Genomic DNA, 15,120 nt, shown 5'->3' with positions numbered 1-15,120 from the left:
TCTCTCTCTCTCTCTCTCTCTCTCTCTCTCTCTCTCTCTCTCTCTCTCTCTCTCTCTCTCTACTGCTCTGAATAGCACTCAAGAGGAAACGAAAGTGGAGGTGGTGAAAGAGAGAAAGATTAAGAGGAAATATTGCGAGTTGGTGTGTTAAGTGCGTTATGTCGAAACAGAGAGAGAGAGAGAGAGAGAGAGAGAGAGAGAGAGAGAGAGAGAGAGAGAGAGAGAGAGAGAGAGAGAGAGAGAGAGAGAGAGAGAGAGAGAGCATACAACATATTCTCGCGTGAATTGCTTAGCCTTTAAAACATCCTGGTTCATGACTGTCTTGTCGGGAGGAGGAGGAGGAGGAGGAGGAGGAGGAGGAGGAGGAGGAGGAGGAGGAGGAGGAGGAGGAGGAGGAGGAGGAGGAGGAGGAGGAGGAGGAGGAGGAGGAGCATTACTGGGTGAAGGAGGAAGAAGAGATAAAGACAGAGTATGAAGTGGAAGATGCTCAAACATAAACAAGAATCAACAAGACATGAAAGTGAAAGAGAGAGAGAGAGAGAGAGAGAGAGAGAGAGAGAGAGAGAGAGAGAGAGAGAGAGAGAGAGAGAGAGAGAGAGAGAGAGAGAGAGAGAGAGAGAGAGAGAGAAGGAAGCCACTAAACACCTGGGCGAACTAGACAGGTGAGGAGGGCTTGAGTGTGTAACAAGTGAACGGGAACACGCCAGGAGGAGGAAAGAAAACTAGGCCGAGGAGGCGACACGGAGATTAGACGACATCAGGACTTAAGTAGATTACTGATAATTGCGCTGGCGATGATTCAGGTTGATGCTGTCAGGAACGCAAGGATACAGCGTGCATACTTTCTTGTTCTGCCTCCTCTCTCATGCAGACGGACACACACACGAGCATAACATTGCATACTCTTAGATACATACATATTGGTAAAGTAAGGTTTTTTTCTCACGATATTAAGGTATTACGAAATAAATTGCATCATATATAAAGAGGTTAATGTAGTAATAAGGAAAAAATATAAAATTCACTGGAAGATCAAGGAAAAGGGATAACCTTATGACCTTAACCAAATACAATGTAATGCAAACCTATATGAAGGTACGACTGTGTGAAGATAGTGTTTACGAAGGAGAATAATTTTCACTACCACTACCACTATCACCACCACCTCAGAACACCTTCATCATCATCGCAACAGCCTCACAACCATCACCACTATAACACCGCTCATCACCGCCACGATTAGCAACTTCACCACTGCCACCACCACCATTACTTCAGTCGCCACATTCACCACACTCTCGCCACACCACCGCTCTCACAACCACTATTTCCACCACAATGATGCATGAATACCCACTGCACAATACCACCACAGCAATACCACCACCACATTCACCACATAACACCATCACCATTATCACCACAACCACTACGAGAAGAAAGCATATCACACCACCACCACCACCACCACCATCACCTCAATACGTAAGCCACCATTGTGTAAATACTTCCTTTCCTTATCTACGGGAGCCGCTAAGCTAGATAGAACGTCATCCGCTGAGAATATTACATTGTAAAATAAAAATAAAATAAAAAGTTAGGGCAACGTATGTACAATATATATGTTATCTGTATTTATATATGACAACACGAAAGCTGCTTTTATTCCTATTTTTTAAGCGCGTGACTTTGTCGGGTCTCTGTCACATTAAAGCTTTGTCCTCCTCCCTTTCTTTACCAAAATATATAATAAATTAAAGAAAGCGCCTCTGCTATAAGTGGGTAACCACCTTGAAATAATAAGTCGTGTAGCTTTTGTATCCTGTACATACTGATATATTTTGTGAAATAAAACTATTTAGATGGATGATTCTCCTTTTACATTGACCTTTGTATCCTATCCTTTCCTAACCTTATCAATGAATGTGTGAATGTGCAAAAATAATCGTGATTTTCAAGTTTCCCTATACTGTTTCCGACCATTAGTTAAGTGGCGTGGACTTATTAAATATAAACGAAAAGAAAATCTAATGTACAGGAGAGAAAATATTATATTCCACTAAAAAGTCACATCTTTACATGCAAGGTAAGTGGAAGGAGAGAGAGAGAGAGAGAGAGAGAGAGAGAGAGAGAGAGAGAGAGAGAGAGAGAGAGAGAGAGAGAGAGAGAGAGAGAGAGAGAGAGAGAGAGAGAGAGAGAGAGAGAGAGAGAGAGAGAGAGAGAGAGAGAGAGAGAGAACATGCATGACTACAAAGAGCAACACAGACACACACACACACACACACACACACACACACACACACACACACACACACACACACACACACACACTACGTATGTATGAGATTTCCGTTAAGTAGCATCAAAGCGCCAGTGCCAGTGTGTGCGTGCGCAGGCGCGTGTGAATGTGTGTGTGTGTGTGTGTGTGTGTGTGTGTGTGTGTGTGTGTGTGTGTGTGTGTGTGTGTGTGTGTGTGTCAGTGTGTGTGCTTGCTCATGTGGACTTTGCTCTGTAAGTACCATGAAGTCGTGTGTGTGTGTGTGTGTGTGTGTGTGTGTGTGTGTGTGTGTGTGTGTGTGTGTGTGTGTGTGTGTGTGTGTGTGTGTGTGTGTGTGTGTGTGTGTGTGTGTGTGTATGGCGGGAAAGACACAGCAGGAAGGATGTGCCAGAACAGAGCACGTCTCAGTAATTGTTGTTTCATGACTGTAATTTATGCCGAGGATTTGTCGGTTGAGAAAGAGGAAGAGGAGGAGGAAGGGGGTAGGGAAACTAGGAAGAGGGAGAGGAGAGAGAGGAGACGAGGAGGAGGAACGCAGGGGGAGAGAAAAAGAGAGAAAGACAAGAAGGATGAGGGAGGGTAACGAGAGGAGGAGCAAGAGAAATGGAGACGAGGAAATGAAAGTACAAGTGAGAGAGGGTACAGAGAGAGAGAGAGAGAGAGAGAGAGAGAGAGAGAGAGAGAGAGAGAGAGAGAGAGAGAGAGAGAGAGAGAGAGAGAGAGAGAGAGAGAGAGAGAGAGAGAGAGAGAGAGAGAGAGAGAAATAGGCCAAAGGAAACAAGAAAAGGATACAAAGGTGATAACGGAAGGGTAAAGGCAGTTCGAATAAAAATACAGAGATAGGGAGAGGGTGAGGTGATAAGTAGATAGTAAAGCCAGAGAGGGAAGAGAGGAGAAGAGAGAGAGAGAGAGAGAGAGAGAGAGAGAGAGAGAGAGAGAGAGAGAGAGAGAGAGAGAGAGAGAGAGAGAGAGAGAGAGAGAGAGAGAGAGAGAGAGAGAGAGAGAGAGACAACTTTACGAATGGACACACACAGATTCATCAACATATAATAATACCGAACACACACACACACACACACACACACACACACACACACACACACACACACACACACACACACACACACACACACACACACACACACACACACACACACACACACACACACACACACACCTCACACACACACACACAGCGCTACCCTCGCCCAGCTGACACGTACGCTATTCGTTACCTGCATTAGACAGGTGAGGGACGAGGTGATTTTTTGACATGTTAATTGTATTACATCGCCAGTGTGCACTCGGGGAATGATTGCTTGACTCTAAAATATGGATGTGTAAAAGCCTTTTGAACTGTTATTCCCAGGCAGATTAAAACAATTAGTTCAATTAGTTCTAGTACAGGGAAAATGTTAATTGATGAAATGTAGCAGTTGTTAAGAGGAAAGTTAAAAAGGTATTACATGTAATTATTAGAATATAAGTAATTTCAGGAGGAGAAATGAAGTAACGTAAAGACTTTTGAAAATCATGAATTAACGATAAGATATTAATTGGAAGGTATTACACTGCAGCAGAGATGGAATGTAACTGACAATAAAGGATTGAATAATCAACATTATATAACTTAAGCAGCAGTGAACACCACATAAGGACATTAGAAAATACGCCTGGAAGCCATCAGGGATACGTGTGGCAGTGCCTTTTATTTGCGTAACTCTTCAATATAAGGTTTTAATTGATATGAGAAGAGCTATGCACATGAATGCCTACAGATAGTAACGAACACCAACCTTAAATGGAAGTTATATGCAGTGATGTTTTTTTTTTTTCAGGTAAGAGGGAGAACTACCAAGGTTAAAAAAAATGAAATGCAGTCCATAAAAGAATTAAAACAATTAGTGAAAATTTAGGGACAAACGTCTCGACAGAATGGAAGAAGTTAAGTAGTAGAAAGATGGAAATTCAGTCAGGTAGGGAGTTCCAGAGTTTACCAATGAAAGGTATGAATGATTGAGAATACTGGTTAACTATTGTATCAGAGGGTTAGACAGAATAGGGATGAGAGGAGGAAGAAACCCTTGTGCAGCGAGGCCGCAGGAGGAGGGAGGCATGCAGTTACCAAGATCAATATGTAAGTACCATGATACCAATGCCTAAAAGTTTACATGTAGCAATAGAAAGCTTTGTTTATATATATAAATTTTCTTCGTGATTTTGGGATAAAAAAAAATTGTTTCAAAGTTACAAATTTTACGCATGTCCTATTTGCTTGACTTTGAAACCTAGATGAATCACTGAAGAGTTAATATCACAACTATAAGAGCATCAAGTATCTTCGCTTTGCTGAACAAAAGATTAACACATACTTAATAAAGTGTTCTGATTTAATATTAATTAGAAGCAATAGAGCGACAACCACTTCTATAACCAGAAAAAAAGAAAAACACCATGGTGATAAGCAACGGACTTCTAATTTTTACATTAACAGAGAAAGTTGTCTAAAACTCTACGGACCTAGCCAGCCACATTCAACTTGGTACACGTTCACTGATGCTAGAGTTATAATGGTATGGTTCCTGAATTCCTAAAGCTGATTATAATGATGATGATAATGATGATGATGATAATGATGATGATAATAGTGATAATGATGATGATGATGATGATAATGATATTGATGAAAATGGTGATGATGCTTATAATGATAACGATGATGATGCTTATAATGATAATGATAAAGATGATGCTAATGAAAATGATGGTGATGATGAAGATGATGATGATAATGACGATAACGATGATTATAGAGATGATGATGATGATGATGAGGATGATGACGATAGAGTGTAAAAAAGGTACACAACAGCTACAAAGAACAACTAACAGGACTCTTAATTGAAACAAAAAAATATATATTCACACCCAGAGAGAGAGAGAGAGAGAGAGAGAGAGAGAGAGAGAGAGAGAGAGAAAGATTGGGGATAAAATAGAGGGCTTTGTGTGCTGCAAACCAATAAGAATAACGTGTGTAAATATTATGCATGGAAAAAGAAGAGGACTGATTGAATTGGGAACAGTGAGATGAAAGGAGAGGAAAGGAAGGGAAAGCAGATGGAAAAGTACACATGACTGAGGGAGATAAAGGAGATTTGCAATAATCTAATCATAAGGAAAAAATCTGCGTAAGTTACTGAATGGGAAGCACAAAAATAAGAGTAAATTAGGAAACTCAGTGAATAAAGTGAAGCAGGTTGTCAGAATGATTACACTGACCAGTACCTCACCACCACCACCACCGTCACCGCCACCACCGCCGCCACCACCACTACTACCATCGTTACCATCAGCGACAGCCAACAAACAGCAATGATGACAGCACCAGAAACAAATAATTACAGAAAGGTACCGTACCGTCACTGCCAGCAGCGCCCCGTCACATACCTGTCAGTCAGCTCATGTGCATCAACGCCACGCTGCCACTACCGCCGTCACCAACACACCTGGAAAAAAGGAAATTTTTTATATATTTTAGTTATGAAATAAATGGTAATTACTACTACTATTACTACCACTGCTACTACTACTACTACTACTACTACTACTACTACTACTACTACTACTACTACTACTACTACTACTACTACTACTACTACTACTACCAATAATAATAATGGTGTTAATAATGATAATGGTAAAATTAATAATAATAATAATAATAATAATAATAATAATAATAATAATAATAATAATAATAATAATAATTACAACAGCAATAAGAACAGTAATAAATAAAATAAAAAAAATTTCCTCACAAAAGAAGAAAATTAACATCATAGCAACTAAATGCACACACACACACACACACACACACACACACCCAACACATCTTATTAATTTCCCTAACCTAACCCAACAACCTTCTATTCTACCCATTCTGTACCTCCATTGACCCCCCTCCCTATTCCTCCAACCATTTCCGTCTTCCTTTCCTCCACCACTGCCTTCCTCCAAGTCAATTCTCCCTTCACAAGTAGCCATCACCTTCTCTTGAGTCGGTAGCAAGTCGTTCAAAGCAGAACTATTTCGCTAACAACCCCGGTAGTTCGCTCGTTACTCCAGTCACGCTGAGAAAAAGGAGCACTGGAGGACGAGAAGAGAAGGGGGAGGAGGAAGGAAGGAAGTGAAGGAGAGAGAAAGTAGTAGATAGTAGGAGAGGAAGAAGGAATGAGGAAGGGAAGTAATACAGGAAAGTGGAAGGAAAGAGATGAGAAATGAGAGAGAGAGAGAGAGAGAGAGAGAGAGAGAGAGAGAGAGAGAGAGAGAGAGAGAGAGAGAGAGAGGCCGAGGCCAAGTATGCTGCCTGGCTCCGCTACAAGAGGAACCCGACTCGGCGCAACAAGGACCTGCACAGGGCTGCATGCAGGAGGATGGTGGTAACCAGCAAGTGGGCCTTAAAAAAGTGGGAGGAAAGCCTGCGCCGGAAACTGTGTGGCACTGGCGTAGGAAACAAAACTTGGTGGTCTCTTGTTAAGGACAAACAAGGAACTGGCCACCAAGAATCCATCCCTCCCCTCAGCAAGCAGGACGGTACTGTCGCCACCAGCAGTAAGGAGAGGGCACAGTTGCTGGCTTCCTTGTTTGCTGGAAAATGAAGGTCGGGAATCCACAGCAGCCACCGCCTCAGCTGGTCCAGCAATGTGAGAAGACTGTCACCATGGTGGAGGTGACGCATCAGCAGGTGAAGCGATTATTGCGGGGGCTGGACACACAGAAAGCCACCGGCCCTGATGACATCAGCCCGCACCTGCTGAAGCGATGCTCCCAGGAACTGGCTGCCCCTCTCACCCAAGTTCACAACTTGTGTACGGGAAAACGTCTGGCCTTCAGTGTGGAAGGAGGCTCGAGTAGTTCCTGCACACAAAAAAGCTCCAGGACGGACCCAAAAAACTACAGACCCATATCCCTGTTGTCAGTGGTGGGTAAAGTGTTTGAGAGGGTCGTGGCAGAGGTGGTGTGTAGCCATCTCAAGGACAATGCCCTCCTCTCAGACCAACAGTTTGGGTTCAGACCTGGAAGGTCAACCTCCGACCTAATGATGCTTCTCACCAGGCATTGGCAGGACGCCCTCGACGACGGCAAGGACACTATAGTGGTTGCTTTGGACATAGCAGGAGCTTTTGATAAAGTATGGCACAACGGATTACTAGAAAAGCTTCGTGCTAAAGGCATCCAGGGTGGCTTGCTACGACTCTTGGGAAATTACCTGCAGGACAGAAGCCTCAAGGTGGTTGTCAACGGGCAAACATCTGAGTCCCTGCCTGTGGAGGCATCAGTGCCACAGGGTTCAATTCTTGGCCCACTCCTGTGGAATATCTACGTGGATGATCTTCTCCAGCTACTGCCAGGAGTCATGGCCTATGCTGATGACTGCACCCTCTCCTATACCTATCCACGCCAGGACAGTGGGCGGGCTGCTGAGGCCATCAATCAGCAGCTACGAGTGATAAAGGAGTGGGGTGCTCGCTGGCAAGTGACATTCGCGCCGGAGAAGACACAAGCAATGGTTGTCTCTCGGTCCCCAGCCGCCATGGCAGCAATGGCAGGAAAGTTGTCTTTGGCGCTGCTGCTCTCCCACTCCAAGATGACGTCAAGATACTTGGAGTGGAGGTGGATCGAGGGCTGAGGTTTGACAGGCATGTCAAAACCATTGCCAAGAAAGCCTCTCACAGGATCTCCGCTCTCAGAAGGATCGCCAGTTTCCTCGACAGGAAGGGGAGACTGCTGCTGTACAAGGCACAGGTGCGGCCCCACCTTGAATACGCAGCTCTCTCCTGGATGTCCTGTGCCGCCACACACAGAAGGAGACTGGACAGCATCCAACGCCGCGCCATACGGCTAGTAGATGCTGCACTACCACCTCACCCAGAGCCTGAGCGTCCCCTTGATTCACTGGAACACCGCAGAGACGTGGCGGCGATCGTAGTGTTCCATAAGGCACAGGTGCAAAGAGTGCCACATCTGGCAGGGCTGCGTCATCCTCTAAGAGTCACCGCACGGAGCACGAGAACGGTGCTCAATGGTGGTGACGCCGTAGAGGTGCCGCGATCCCACGGGTGTCAGCATCAACGCACCTTCGCAGGACGCGTCTCCAGGATGTGGAACTTGTTCACGGCCGCGGTGCCTCACGTCCAGGAGATGAACACACACAGTGTCAAACTGATGGCACATAAGTGGAGACAGACACTGCCAACTCCTCTGACACTCTTTGTGACGTGACACTCAGTGTAGTGCAGTGCGTGAATAGTGCTAGTGAAGTGAAACGAATAGTGCTCCATTTACATGCTGACCATCTTGTATATTATCTATTTTTAAGTCTTGTAAATATTGTAGAGAAATAGATTGTAGTACCCTTAGAATAGGTAGCACACGACAGTGCGCCTTTGGGTACATGTTCCTTTGTATAAAGTTTTGTTTAAATAAAAAAAAAAAAAAAAAAAGAGAGAGAGAGAGAGAGAGAGAGAGAGAGAGAGAGTAGGAGAGGGGAACAGGTAAAGAAACAGATGAAAGGGAGGACAGGAAGAGAATGAAAGAAGACAGAGGTGGCAAGAAATAAAAATGCTCCAACGAATGACAGTGTGAAGAGAGGAGGGAGAAAACTGAGAGAAGAAATGGGACACCAGGAAAGAGACAGAGCGAAGAGAGGAAGGAAGAGGAGAGGAAACAAAGGAGGAAAGAAAGCAAGTGGAAAAGAAAACAGAGGAGAAGGAAGAGCATTGTAGAGAGAGAGAGAGAGAGAGAGAGAGAGAGAGAGAGAGAGAGAGAGAGAGAGAGAGAGAGAGAGAGAGAGAGAGAGAGAGAGAGAGAGAGAGAGAGAGAGATTCAAAAGAAGGTAAATGAGGATGTCAGGGATAAAATGATAGGTGGAAAAAGATGAAAATAAATAAAACTAGGGTAACAATTTACAGTTTAGGGTGGTTAGGGTGTGAGGGCGATGGAAGCTTAAGAGAGGAAGAGAGAGCAATAAAAAGGAAAGGGAGAAAGGTGCTACAGAAGGGAGAGGTGAGAGGGAATGGGGTGAGAGGAGGTAGGTGACTGTCGTTAAGGTGAGTGGGGTAAACGACACCTAACTTTTGTTGTTGTTGTTGTTGTTGTTGTTGGTGGTTGTTGGTGGTGGTGGTGGTGGTGGTGGTGGTGGTGGTGGTGGAAAAATATTGTCCCTTCAAAATTTATTCGTGTTTTAATCATGAATCTCTTTGTTATTAATGTTTTGAGGTCATATTCTCTCTCTCTCTCTCTCTCTCTCTCTCTCTCTCTCTCTCTCTCTCTCTCTCTCTCTCTCTCTCTCTCTCTCTCTCTCTCTCTCTCTCTCCCCCTCTCTCTCTCGCACGTATATCTCTGTGCAATGTTCTCAAACCACTCACGCATCGACTAAACCCAACACGCATAACAAAATATAGAAAAACTAACAACAAATGAGTACAAACATTAAAAACTTTACCTAAAAAAAACAGCAACAAATAATAAAAATCCCCTTAGGTACTTTGATTAGGTAACAAAATCCCTCTTGATGAAAAAAAAGGTAAGCACAGGTAATCTACACAGGTACTTCAATTAGGCGTAAATCCCTTTAAACACCGGTCCTATATGCTCTTTAAACACTGCTGGAGGGAAAAAGGGGAAGAATATTTATTATACAGTTAAAGGGACGGTAGAGAGAGAGAGAGAGAGAGAGAGAGAGAGAGAGAGAGAGAGAGAGAGAGAGAGAGAGAGAGAGAGAGAGAGAGAGAGAGAGAGAGAGAGAGAGAGAGAGAGAGAGAGAGAGAGAGAGAGAGAGAGAGAGAGAGAGAGAGAGAGAGAGAGAGAGAGAGAGAGAGAGAGAGAGAGAGAGAGAGAGAGAGAGAGAGAGAGAGAGAGAGAGAGAGAGAGAGAGAGAGAGGAAAAATGAAAAGCTGAAGTTAAGGTATTAGATAGAAAAGAGGAAAAAAGTGGAAAAAGGATAAAGGGAACAAGGGGTTGGGAGGGAAGGTCTAAGACAGGTCAGGGAAAAAAAAACAAGGAAAAGAAAAAGGAAAAAAATGAATGGTGGGAGGTAAAGTTTAAGAGAGGAAAGGAAAAAATGAGATGGGAAGAAGGAAGAAATTAAGAGAAAATGGAGAAGAGAAAAAAAAAATTCAGGGTCAGGAGGAGTAAAAATAAAAATGGAAGGAGGAGATGGAGAGATAAACAGAGGGAAAAAAAAAACATGCTGACGTTAAGTAGGAAAAAGAAAATATAGAGAAAAAAGAAAAGAAGTAAGAAATAAAGATGAAATTGAAATAAGACAAAAAAAAAACACTTTAACGACAGATTGAATAAAATTGTACTAAAAAAACAAACGGGAAAGGGAAAAAAACACAACTCTAAGAAAAAAACAAACAGAATTAAAGAAACGATAACAAAACAAGACAAACAGAAGATAACAAAAATAATTGAGAAAGGAAGGAATGGTAAACAGATGATAGTTATTACTGGGATTAAATAAAATAACAAATAAATGATAAGAGAGAGTGGGAAAAAGGAAAAAGAAAATATGGAAGAAACAGGAAGAAGACGAGGAGGAAGAGATAGAACGACAAGAGTTTCATAATAAATAAATTGTAGAGAGAGAGAGAGAGAGAGAGAGAGAGAGAGAGAGAGAGAGAGAGAGAGAGAGAGAGAGAGAGAGAGAGAGGCCTAAGTGGGTGGTGGCCGGAGATTGCAGTCATTAGGCTCGCTGTCGCCAGAAACCAGAATTAGGAGGAGGAGGAGGAGGAGGAGGAGGAGGAGGAGGAGGAGGAGGACGAGGACGAGGACGAGGACGAGGAGAAAGAGGAGGAGGTCCCGGAGAAGGAGGAGGAGGGGGAAGAGGAGCACAAGGAGGAGGAGAAAGACGAGAATTAGGAAGAGGACGAGAACGAGGAGGAGTAAGAGGAAGAGGAAGAGGAAGAGGAAAAGGAGGAGGAGGAGGAGGAGAAAAAAATAATTTGCAACGCTGTTCTTGTCACATACTTTTTTTCCCGTTATTTAGTAGATACTATTAGTTCTCTCTCTCTCTCTCTCTCTCTCTCTCTCTCTCTCTCTCTCTCTCTCTCTCTCTTCAAAGGATTTTCCCTCCATTTATCTCTTCCTCCTCCCGTACCAGATTCCCTCCATTATTAAAATCTCTCACCCCAATACTTTCTTTCCTTCCTCCCTTCTCTCCCCTCTCCCTCTTTCCTAGTTTCCTCTCTCCCTCCCATCCCTTTCTCCCTCCTCAACTCCTTCACTGTCACCTCCAACTTTCCTCTCTCATCCCCAGGCTCCTCCGTTTCCTCCATTCTCTCTCTCTCTCTCTCTCTCTCTCTCTCTCTCTCTCTCTCTCTCTCTCTCTCTCTCTCTCTCTCTCTCTCTCTCTCTATTTTCTCGTTCTCTATCTTTCTTTCTCCTCTTTGTTTATTTCTCCTCTTTTTCTTTTACTTTCGTCCTCTTCGTTCCTCTTCTCTTTTTATTCTCTCCTTCCTTCTTTTATCTTCCCATGCTCTTCTTCTATTTCTTCTTTTCCCATTCTCTCATTCGTTCTCTTTTTTTCCCAATCTCCTTCGATCTCTTGTTTTCCGATTTTCTTTTCATTCTCTTCTATTCTTATTCCTCTTCTGTTCTCTTATCATCCTCCTCTCTTCCCATTCTCTCCTTCCATCTCTTCCCATTATCCTTTTTCTTTTTTGATTTCCTACTTTTTCTCCTTCTTTCTCACTATTTCTCTTATTTCATTCTACCTCTCCTTTACCTCAGCTTTCCTTTTCCCTTCATCTTCTTCACCTATTCTCTTTCACCTCCTTCTCTCGTCTCTTTCTACTTTCCTTCTGCTTTCTCTTCCTCTCTTCTATTTATTCCCTCCCTCTGAAAACCTCCTTTTATTTCGCCTTTCCTCTTTTTCTCTCTCCTAAACCCTCTTTCGTCCAATCTTTTATTTCTTTCCACCCTCTTCATCCACCCTTCATCTCTCTCTCTCTCTCTCTCTCTCTCTCTCTCTCTCTCTCTCTCTCTCTCTCTCTCTCTCTCTCTCTCTCTCTCTCTCTCTCTCGTTTTCCCATCTTTTCATTACTCTTTCTATTCTTCTTTTCAATAATGTTTCTTTTTCTTCTCTTTTCCCTTCTCTTCTCCTCCATTCCTCTTTCTTTCTCTTTTATGGCTTTCCCTCCTCCTCTTGTCTTTCTTCTTTCATTCTCTTATATCTCCTTTCTCCCTTCATTCTCCTTTCTCTCTCTCTCTCTCTCTCTCTCTCTCTCTCTCTCTCTCTCTCTCTCTCTCTCTCTCTCTCTCTCTCTCTCTCTCTCCCATTCTTTTCTTTTCTCTTTCTCCTCTTTGTCTCTTTCTTTCATTTCTCTTATCTCTCCATTCCTATTTTTCTTCTTTCTTCTTTTCACATGCTCTCCTTCCTTCTCTTCTCTTCCTCTTCTCTCTCATTCATTATCTCCTCTTCCCATTCTCTCCTTTATTCTCTTCTCTTTTTATTCTCTCCTTCCTTCTTTTCTCTTCCCATGGTCTTCTTCTATTTCTTCTTTTCCCATTCCCTCATTCGTTCTCTTTTTTTCCCAATCTCCTTCGTTCTCTTGTTTTCCGATTTTCTTTTTCATTCTCTTCTATTCCCAATTCCTCTTCTGTTCTCTTATCATCCCGTTCTCTCTCTTCTGTGTGCTCCTCTCTTCCATTCTCTCCTTCCATCTCTTCCCATTATCCTTTTCCTTCTCTTCCCATTCCTTCTTCTTCTCTTCTCTTCCATTCTCTTATCCATTTCTGGTCTTCCTATTCTCTCACTTGTTCTCTTCTCTTCCCATTCTCTCCCACCTCCGTCCCCGGGACGCATGACAGGTCACACAGCGGCGAAGCTTCGGTATGTCTCACTCGAAGCATTTTCGGTCCAAATGTTTCGCGGATTGCCACATCGAGAACGTCGTGAGAGAGAGAGAGAGAGAGAGAGAGAGAGAGAGAGAGAGAGAGAGAGAGAGAGAGAGAGAGAGAGAGAGAGAGCAGGTAGACAGACAGGGAGAGATAGGTCAAACTGACAGGTAAAGAATGAGCCTCCGAGACAGTATCAGATGGAGATAAGGAAGGCAGGGAGAGAGAGAGAGAGAGAGAGAGAGAGAGAGAGAGAGAGAGAGAGAGAGAGAGAGAGAGAGAGAGAGAGAGAGAGAGAGAGAGAACCAGCCATCTAAAAAAGGAAACAGAAAAGTTACAAGGAGTCAAGGACAGAACAAGCAGACAACGAGACAGACAAAAGAGTTAAGGAGAACGAAAGAGAGAGAGAGAGAGAGAGAGAGAGAGAGAGAGAGAGAGAGAGAGAGAGAGAGAGAGAGAGAGAGAGAGAGAGAGAGAGAGATGGAATGGTGAAAGTGGATGAAAGTGATGGCGGAGGCGCAACTTAATTCGACATTCGACGCAGGTCCAGGAACGGTTGTGTCAGCCTCGCTCGTAAGTTCCGCCTTATAGTTTCTGTCTTGGCGCGGCGACATCGACAGAGTTTTAACAAGAACAACTGATGGCGTCACACAGAGAGAGAGAGAGAGAGAGAGAGAGAGAGAGAGAGAGAGAGAGAGAGAGAGAGAGAGAGAGAGAGAGAGAGAGAGAGAGAGAGAGAGAGAGAGAGAGAGACACACACACACACACACACACACACACACACACACACACACACACACACACACACACACACACACACACACACACACACACACACACACACACACACAGGAAACCAACGAGTGAAAAAAAATACTAAAAGAAAACGAAGGAAAGAGATTAGGTACAAAACAGAAAAAAAAGGAAGGAAAAAAAAGACAGAGAGAGAGAGAGAGAGAGAGAGAGAGAGAGAGAGAGAGAGAGAGAGAGAGAGATGAGAGAGAGGAGGGAGAAGGTAAAGGGAGTGGACACAGAAAAAAATAAGGGATTAGCTAGCAGGCAGGCAGAGTGAGGGAAGAAAGTTGGATATACGAGGGAACGCAGGTGAGGGGAGACGATGGGTAGGAGGGACAGGTAAGGGAAGACAACAGAAAGAGATGAGTCATGTTTACGTAGAAGAGACTAAAGAAGCTACTTGGCGTTTTAAATGTTACTGTCTGCCATTAAGCTTGTCACTTGTTCATTATTCAAGCATGGGAAGACGTGGAAGGCAAGGCAGAGACGTGTGTGGTGGAAAATGTATATTGAAGGAACGGTGAGGGTCTGAATGAAGGAGCCAAGGAGGATGAGGAAGGCGAAAGGATTAGGAGGAGAAAAAGAGAAATAGAAGGTGGACAAAGGTTTGAAACAGAAAAAAAAAAAAAAGTTGAACGCATGGCAAGGATAAAGATGGAAGAAAAGTAACAAGAGCTGGATTAGAAGAAGCTGGGAGAGGAAGAGGAGAGATGAGAGAAAAATGAAGGAAAAGGATAGGAAGAGGAGGAGGAAAAAGAGTAGGTGGAGGAAAGAGAAAACGTGAAAATTTTGACGAATGTGATGACAGGAAGAGAGAGAGAGAGAGAGAGAGAGAGAGAGAGAGAGAGAGAGAGAGAGAGAGAGAGAGAGAGAGAGAGAGAGAGAGAGAGAGAGAGAGAGAGAGAGAGAGAGAGAGAGAGAGAGAGAGAGAGAGAGAGAGAGAGAGAGAGAGAGAGAGAGAGAGCAGAAAAGAAGTTGGAAGAAGAGGTGACAGAGGAAATGTCAGGCTAATTAAATCTCACTCAAGCGAGAAGGAAGATCAAGGGCGTCACCAGCCTTACCTAACACGCCTCTACCACCACCGGCTCACAAGGAAAGGTCGCCGCTGGGGATAAAGTAGTCGTAAAAGTAGGGCGAGAAAACAG

This window comes from Portunus trituberculatus, chromosome 19 (genome assembly GCF_017591435.1).
Source record: "Portunus trituberculatus isolate SZX2019 chromosome 19, ASM1759143v1, whole genome shotgun sequence".
Classification (NCBI taxonomy): domain Eukaryota; kingdom Metazoa; phylum Arthropoda; class Malacostraca; order Decapoda; family Portunidae; genus Portunus; species Portunus trituberculatus.
Note: the sequence above shows the minus strand (reverse complement) of the source record.